Below are 8,748 nucleotides of genomic sequence, written 5' to 3' on the forward strand. Positions count from 1 at the left end.
GCACGTAGCATGAAGTGTGGCTTTGCTTATGGAGGCCTTTGTCTTAACACATCGGTGCTTTTTTCAAAGAGAGTGTGCAAAATGATTAGACAATCCCAGATAAACCTGTTGTGGCCCGTCAGCGGCCTGTGCAGATTGTAGTTGATTCTGACAGCGAGGAGGCTGGTGTGGTATGCGCCAGCAGCCTGTGCAGCTGGCGCTCGAGTCGGACAGTGAGGAGGCTGGAGAAGATGTGGTGCCAGAGGCGGGATTCAGCCAAGGCCTTCAGAACCTCCAGAAGCTCCTTTAAGTGAAGAGGATGAAGAGGAGGAGTCTCTTCTCAATGCATGGGCACACAGAGCTGCCAAAAGGCAGGAGTGGCTCCTCAGGAGGAGGTCTCCTTGAGAGTAAGGCTTGGGGCTAATTGGCCACTCCCTTAGCCTATTTAAGGAGGAACGCCAATTGCAGCAAGCTGTAGGGAACAACTTTAGTTCATTCTTCGTGTCTGGATTCTCTGCAAAATTGCTTCTGGGCTTTCTGCCAACCCTAGTAAGACACTGATTACTTTATCTTAGAATGCTTGTAGGCTCTTAAGGAAGTTTATTAACAGCCTTTGGTTGAGAAAGACTGAGTTATTTGAGTAAAATAAGCTTTGTATAGATTTTGTGTGTGCTGCGTTCTTTGGGGTCCGTAGCTGGGGCAGAACACCTTCGGAATTCACACTAGATATGAATCACCCCACTGGACATGGCATTTGATCTGCTCTGCAGCCTTTCCAGAACTCACATAATAGTTCCAAGCCCTACTTGGTGTTAGCTGTGATTTTCTTGAGGGTGGAACGGGGGTGTCAGCATCAGAGGTTACAGAGGTTGCAATGGGTGAATAGCCTTTTCTTCCTCCCCCATTGCAAAACCTGGACGTATGGGCAGAGGGTATTTAAATACACATGTGGATATTAAATTATTTCTAGCTAGTAGCGTTTTCAGGTACTCAGCATTCCAGGGGTGCGTTTTTTGTTTGCAACTTTGAGCATTTGTATTTTAAACAATTTCTTCTTTTATTCAAGAATCCCTGCTTAGAAGGACACAGAATTAATTGCTTTGGAAAATAGTGTATGCCAGAGGTGTCCCAAGTTAGCATCTTTAAGATCTATGGACTTCAACTTCCAGAATTCCCCAGCCAGCCATGTCTAAAAAATGCCAAGGCTGGACACTCCTTTTTTTTCTTTTTTCTTTTTTTTCTTTTTTTTCTTATTTTTTATTTTAAAAAATAATAAAAAAAAATAAAAAAAGGCTGGACACTCCTTGTGTATCCTCTACAAAAAGAGTAGAATACTTACAGCTGAGTCTCCAGTGTTTCGGAAGCTCCTTTGACAACTACAGGTAGTCCTTGAGTTACGATGAGTCACTTAGCGACTGGTTGAAGTTGTGTCAGATCTCTCCGAGGTACTTACGACCCAGTTCCGATGGCTGCTCTCCCCCATAGTCACATGACTGCATGTCAGACACTTAGTAGCCAGCCCACATTTACAGAGTTCACAGTGTCCTGCAGTCACATACTACATTTTATGACGGTTTCCCCCAAAACCTGTCATTTGCTTCTGCTTTTCAGCAAAAGTGGCCCTTAGCAAACAGCCTAAGCGGTGGCTTTACCAATCGAGAATGACCACCGCAAAAAAAGGTGGTAAAATTAGGTCAGTCAAACGGGTGATTCTTAAGCCTCATTGACTTACAGCAGGCTCCATTAGGGTCATAAGTCAAGGACTATCCGTATTGCTGAAAATTGGACAATTGCAAAATCTCCCAGTTTGTAATGTAATACAGATGAATATTGTTGTATAGCCCCGAGAAGATGCAGAAGAAACTAGCTCCATCTTTCCTTTCTTTTCTTTTCTTTTTTTTTGCATCATTGCCTTAATTTGAAGGTCCCCAAAACAGGTAAAGTTCAAACAGTTACCCATTCTTAGGTTATAAATTAAGGAAATGACATAGGACCTGCATTTTTGGCCTATTTTGCATAACGTGTTCAAGGCATATTGCATTTTGAAAATCTTGCTGAGGACCTTTCTCTCTCCATGGAAGGATGGGTGGGTGTACTTGGGATGGTGGCTCTGTTTTGAAGAAGAAAATTGTTTTAAAATAATAACTTGACAAATATTGTGACAAACACACTGCATCCTTGTAGCTTGTAGCTAACCTGGTTATTTACGGGACCGCCTGCTACCACCAATAACCTCCCACCGACCAGTACACTCCCATAGAGAGGGGCTCCTCCGGGTGCTGTCGGCCAAACAATGTCGACTGGCGGCCCCCAGGGGGAGAGCCTTCTCTGGGGGGGCACCTACTATCTGGAACGAGCTCCCCCCCGAGATACGGAGGATCCCGGATCTGCATACCTTCCGTCGCGCGCTCAAGACTTTCTTATTTCATCAAGCTGGCCTGACCTAAGTCTTTCCCCTTTTTAAATAGAAATTTTAAATTTGGTTTTAAATTATTGGGGTTTTAAATTTGTTCAGCCAAATTATTTAACTCGTTTTAGTTTATTTTAAATTTTGTATTTATATGTTTTATTCTATGGCTGTTCACCGCCCTGAGTCCTTCGGGAGTAGGGCGGTATACAAATTCAATAAAAACTAAAAACTAAACTAAAACTTTTTGCGCACAAAATTTTAGTGTTTCTGAACAGTGCCTTTACCCTTCTGTTCTCCTAGAACAGGGGTGTCAAACTTGATTTCATTGAGGGCTGCATCCAGGTTGTGTTTGACCTTGGGGGGCTGGGGTGGGTATGGCCAGGGTGGGTGTGGCCAGCTCGACATCAATCATGTTGGGAGTGCCTGTGATAGCCCGGGCGCTCTACCAGCGAAAACAGGCTTCCGAGCTCCTTTTCGGCTGCGACAGCCTCCTGCAACCCTCCGCCAATGAAAATGGCGGAGCACGCAGCCCTCCCAAGCTCCATTTTCACTGGCAGAGGCACTGCGGGCCAGTCCTTTGCTGTTTCCAGGGCAGCCCCATAGGCCACATCTAAGCACCCCACAGGCTGGATCCGGCCCCCAGGCCTTGAGTTTGATACCCCTCTCCTAGAACAAAATCAGTTCTGTTCATCAAGTCCCCACATTGGATGTCTAGGAGTGCCTCAGGAACCAGAAAAGTGAGTCTTTTCAGATGAGGGACCCCCCCCTTCCTCCTAGTTTTTAAGAAGTCCAACAAAAGATAGTTATTTCATTGGGTCATGAGGACTAGAATGCTGTGATTTTGTCCCTTCTAGTAGCGGAAGGGGTTGGGGGGGGTTTGTATTCTTGATATAGAGAACGGCTCATCCTTCTACTATAGGTTGGACAATATTGCTTTGTTTCTTTTTGTATTATTTGGAATCCAATTTATGGATGTTGGGATGTATGCTTGTGATTGGAGCAGCCTGTAAGATCACTGAAATAAAATTAAATTTTAAAAAATCAAGTTTGAAATCTCACTTAGCCTTTGGAAACCCAGGCAACTTTAGGGCCGCAGCCACTAGATGTCCTCACTGTTCTATCTATGGGAGAAAACATCTCATAAAATATGCCTGATTCATCCTCTGCTTTAATTCGACAATAATCCATTTGCCTGGTCCGAAAACATTAATGAACTGTGAACTTGGGCATTTGTCCATCCAGATTATTGCTTCTCACAACCTGCCACAGCTAGGCAAACTTGCATCGCCAAGTTCAACTGTATTTTTTTAAAAAAATTATACATTAAAGGTAATTTCAAAATCTAACCAGAAGTTAAAAGCATAGCCATTTCAAAATTAACATTGCAAGTTGGACTGAATGTTTTTTTGCTGGAGTTTCACATGCTGGCTTAGTGGCAGCCCACAGATGGTATTTATGCAATCAGGGTAATCCATCAAGCGTTCTTTGGATGGTACCATTTCATGCTACTCCCGATTTGGAGGATGGGGCTTACATGCTATAAGACACACCTACCTTTTTTGGTGAGAAAAACAAGAAAAAGAAATCTGCCTCTGCCTCCCAGCAATTTTGCCTCGTTGCAGCAAACAGACTGCTTTACTTTCATTTTCATTTTCAGCATAGCTTGATTAGCACAAGGAAAAAAAAATCTGCTCCCAGCAATTTACCTCCTTGCAGCAAGCAGCAGAGGCCTGCCAATCCAATCAACTAATTAGGCTGTGCTGAAGCTGAAATGAGCTGTTTCTTCTTGCTGCTTGCTCCAAGAAGAAACAAATTTAGAAAATACACTTTTCCCAAAAGGTTTCCACAATTTTGGCCACTGCTGTATGTTAGTAGACCCATTGCTCCTTGGATGCTACTCACCAAATGCTCATTGATGCTTCCTCAGAAGTTGGAATGCAGCATCAGGAGGTGCCACAAGACGGGGTCCTCATCTTGGTATTTTTTTGCATTTTACTTAAATAATGAGCCACTTAACCACTTGTCACAGCTTAATAAGCCACTTAACAACTTCATAAACGGACCAAGCCTTTGCAACATATAGGGCCGTGATGGCGAACCTATGGCACGCGTGCCACAGGTGACACGTGTAGCCATATCAGTGGGCACGCCAGTTCAGCTCTGGTGTGCATGTGCGCACCGGCCAGCTGATTTTCCGGCCAGCTGATTTTCGGGCCTTTCCCTTCAGAAGTAGGGAAACAAGCTGTTTCCTGCCTCCGGAGGGCCTGCGGGAAGGGAGGCCTGTTTTTCTTTCTTACCTGGCTCCAGATCCTCTCTATTTGTCCCAGTGGGACAGGAAGTGATGTTTTTTGCTGTCCCCAGCCTCCAGAGCCTCTCTAGGAGTCTCTAGGAGTCCCTCTAGGAGTCTCTAGGAGCCTCTCTAGGAGTTTCTGGAGGCTGGGGACAGCAAAAAAGTCACTTCCTGTCCCACCGGGAGTTGGGAAATGGGCCGTTTCAGGCCTTTGGAGGGGCTCCGAGAGAGTGAGGAAGGCTGTTTTCGCCCTTCCCAGATAAATAGAGAGGATCTGGAGCCAGGTAAGAAAAAAAAACGGGCCTATCAGGCCATCGTGTGCCAGGAGCGGGGGGGGGGGGTGTTGCATGCGCAGGGCAGGGCGCATAGAATTATCGGTGTGGGCACTTGTACGTGACCCTCCCCTGCCTCCCCCCCTGTCCTGGCACGCAATGGCAAAAAGGTTAGCCATCACTGATATAGGATAACTCTTTCTTTTTACGGGTAGTTCTCAAGTAGGGCCAGAACTGCGATCAGAATTTCCTCTGCTAAGCAAGGTAGCTATTAATTGAGCCGCACCTGATTTTACAACTTTTTTTTTTGGCCACAATTGCTCAGCAAATCACTGCAGTTGTCAAGGGCATCATGCAGCCGTTTAAGGGAATCTTGACTTCCCCCAATAATTTTGCTTATCGGAAGCTGGCTGGGAAGGTCACAAATGGGGATCATATGACCCTAGGATGCTGCAGTCATAAGCAGATGCTGGTTGTCAAGCACCCAAATTCTAATCATATGAAAATGGGGATGTTGCAGATGGCTACAAGTGCGAATCACTCTTTTATAGTGGCAGTCATTATGCAAGTTCTTGTAACTTGAGGACTGAAGAAGCCACGTCATTTACATATGTTGCAGAGCTGATTCTGTTAAGGAATTCGCAGAGCAACCCTTGAGTAGCAAGGGTGTGCACATGAAAGCGATTGAGAGTAGTTAGGAATAACACAGTCAATACAGAGATACACTGAGCTGTGTTTACTTTCAGGAAATAGTAATAAGGCACAGTCCAATAAACAGTCCAGGTCATTCACATATAAAGCAGTAGATAGTTAAACAATAGTTCAGGGATAATCCAAAAACAAAGTCTTCTTACCAGTCGTTGTAGTCATACACAGTAACAGTTGCAAACAGTAGCAAACACAGCAAAAAGCAGTAAATAGCACACAGCAAAGAGCATCAAAGAGAAACAAACCGGGTTTCTAGCTCCCTCTTAAGGACATTGGCTACAGAGCTAACCAATCAGGACACAGTATGATGCAATACAGCAGTCTTAAAGCTATATCGAGGGTTTATATATTGCCAACACAAGTTAGGTAAAATCATTTCCTAACAGATTCAAAGCTGTTCCTGGCTGCCTTTGTGAAGAGGTGTGGTTGTGCGTATGCAAGCACCTGGAGGCAATCAGAAACAGCTTCTGAAACAGCTGCACACTTCTTGCAAACAGTGGGGCAGCTTCGACAAATATATATATATATATATATATATATATATATATATATATATATATATATATATATATATATATATATATATATATATATATATATATATATATTCTTGGCGTGCATTCGTATACATTGTTTTTTAACTGCTTTGTAATGCCCTAATACTTAGAAACATGCAGGATTTAAAATGATTTGGAGAGTTTGGACAAATGGGCAGAAAAGATAACTAATGTACAGAAATACAGGTAGCCCTCGACTTACAACAGTTCATTTAGTGACCATTTGAAGTTACAGTGTCACTGAAAAAGGTGACCATTTATGGCCCCTTTTCACACCTACGACCATTGTAGCATCCTCATGGTCATGTGACCAATATTTGGTGCATCCATCCTTGCTCTACTTGACCTCTCGGCAGCTTTCGATACCATCGACCATGGTATTCTCCGGGTGGTCTTGTGCTATCTTGGTGCACTTCCTTCCTCTGCAGCCACTCTCAGTCAGTGTTGATAGGAGGGGAGAGATCCAGCCCTTGCCCACTGCTATGTGGGGTGCCGCAGGGCTTGGTACTCTCTCCGCTCCTGTTCCACATTTATATGAAGCCGCTGGGTGAGATCATCCGTCACCATGGACTGAGGTTTCACCAATATGCTGATGATACTCAGCTGTATGTCTTGGCCCATGGTGAGTTAAGTGATGCCATGTCCTAAAGGCTGTTAGGGGCTGGATGGGGAGCAATGGGTTGAAACTAAACCCTTGCAAGACTGAGTGCCTCTGGGTTTGAGGTTCGTTGGCTCAGGGACAATTGTGTTGTGGCTCCGTTGCCTGAGCCTGGGCTATCGACAGATGCAGACTCTGAGAGTGAGGGAGAGGAGTTGGCAAGGCCTCCCTCTCCAGGATCCTTCTCTCTGGCAATGCCTCCGGAGGACACCGAAGGCCAAAAGATAGGCCCAGAGCCAAGCACATCCCCGCAGCCACAGGTGGACAGCGATGAAGGAGATAAGTGCTGCCTGGACCCTGGGCAGAGACGCAGGGAGAAGCGTACGCAGCAGAGGGGAAGGCGTGCCAGAGATTAGCTGAGTCACTGGACCACACCCCACAGGGTATAAATGTGGGTGTGGTGGCCGGTTCAGTTTGTGACGAGCAAAAACTAGAAATCATTCATGGTCTCTGCGTTACTGGACTTCTGCCTGCCTTGTCGGACTGCATTTGGACTAATCCTTGTATTGCGGAAACTTTGCCTGCTTTATCAGAATGCTTGCAGTCTAATCTTTGTTTTGTGTGAGTAAAGTCTGAATTGGCAGCTAGCCACTGGGTTGCTGCCAGCTTTATCTTCAAAGATTTTGTCGTGTGGCTTATTAACTCCGGGCCGTCTGTGGGGGTGCATATGTGGGACAGGGATAGAACAAATTGCCACCTTTGGTCTTGGATGGGGTGGCACTGCCCCAAACAGACCCTGTGCGCAATCAAGGGGTTTTCCTGGACCCACAATTCCTGCTCGAAGAGCAGGTGGCGGTCGTGGCCAGGAGGTCCTATACTCAATTGCGGGTTGTGCACCAGTTACGCCCTTTCCTGGAGCAACAGTCACTCATGCCCTAGTCACTTCTCATCTTGACTATTGCAACATGCTCTACATGGGGCTCTACATGGGGCTGCCCTTGAAGAGCATCCGGAAGCTCCAATGGGTGCAAAATGCAGTGGCCAGCATGGTTTTGTGCAGACCCTGCTGTGCACATGTATCCACCTCTCCTGCGGGAGCTGCATTGGTTGCCGATTTGCTTCCGAGTGCAATTCAAGGTGGTGGTTGTGACCTTTAACGTCCTTCATGACTTGGGACCAGGGTTTTTTTTTTTTGCTTTAATTTATATGCCGCCCTTCTCCGGAGACTGTAAGGGCGGCTTACAATTAAGCAATAGCCTTCATACTTTTGTATATTTATACAAAGTCAGCTTATTGCCCCCACAAACCGGGTCCTCATTTTACCCACCTTAGAAAGGATGGAAGGCTGAGTCAACCTTGAGCCTGGTGAGATTTGAACTTGCAGTAATTGCAAGCAGCAGATGTTAATAACAGTGCTTTAGTCCACTGTACTACAGGCTCTTTCCCTACAGGGTCTTTCTACTACAGGCTCTTTCCAGGTTATCTGAGGGACCGTCTCTTGCTGGTCACATCTATCCGACCAATCAGAGCGGGGAGGCAGGGAATGTTGCGGGTTCCATTCCCGAGGGAGATACACCTGGTGGGACACAGAAGATGGTCCTTCTCTGTGGTGGCTCCCTCTCTCTGGAACATCATTCCACCAGAGATTAGGATGTCTCCCACTCTAATACTCTCCTGGAAGACCTGGTTCTGCCAGTGGGCCTGGGGAACCCAGAGTGGGATGGAGCCGATTAAATGGCCCGTGTGATCTGCTATCGTGGGGGTGGGAGGTGGGGGTGATTTTGTTATATTGTGCTATATTAATTTATTTTATTCTTTTTGTTAGTTTTTATTGTTTTAAATATGGTTCTATATTCTGTAAGCCGCCTTGAGTCGCCATGGGTGAATAGGCAGCAATATAAATTCAATCAATCAATCAATCAATCAATCAATCA

The sequence above is a fragment of the Pantherophis guttatus genome, chromosome 2 (assembly GCF_059756535.1).
Source record: "Pantherophis guttatus breed Tessera chromosome 2, ASM5975653v1, whole genome shotgun sequence".
In the NCBI taxonomy this organism is placed as follows: domain Eukaryota; kingdom Metazoa; phylum Chordata; class Lepidosauria; order Squamata; family Colubridae; genus Pantherophis; species Pantherophis guttatus.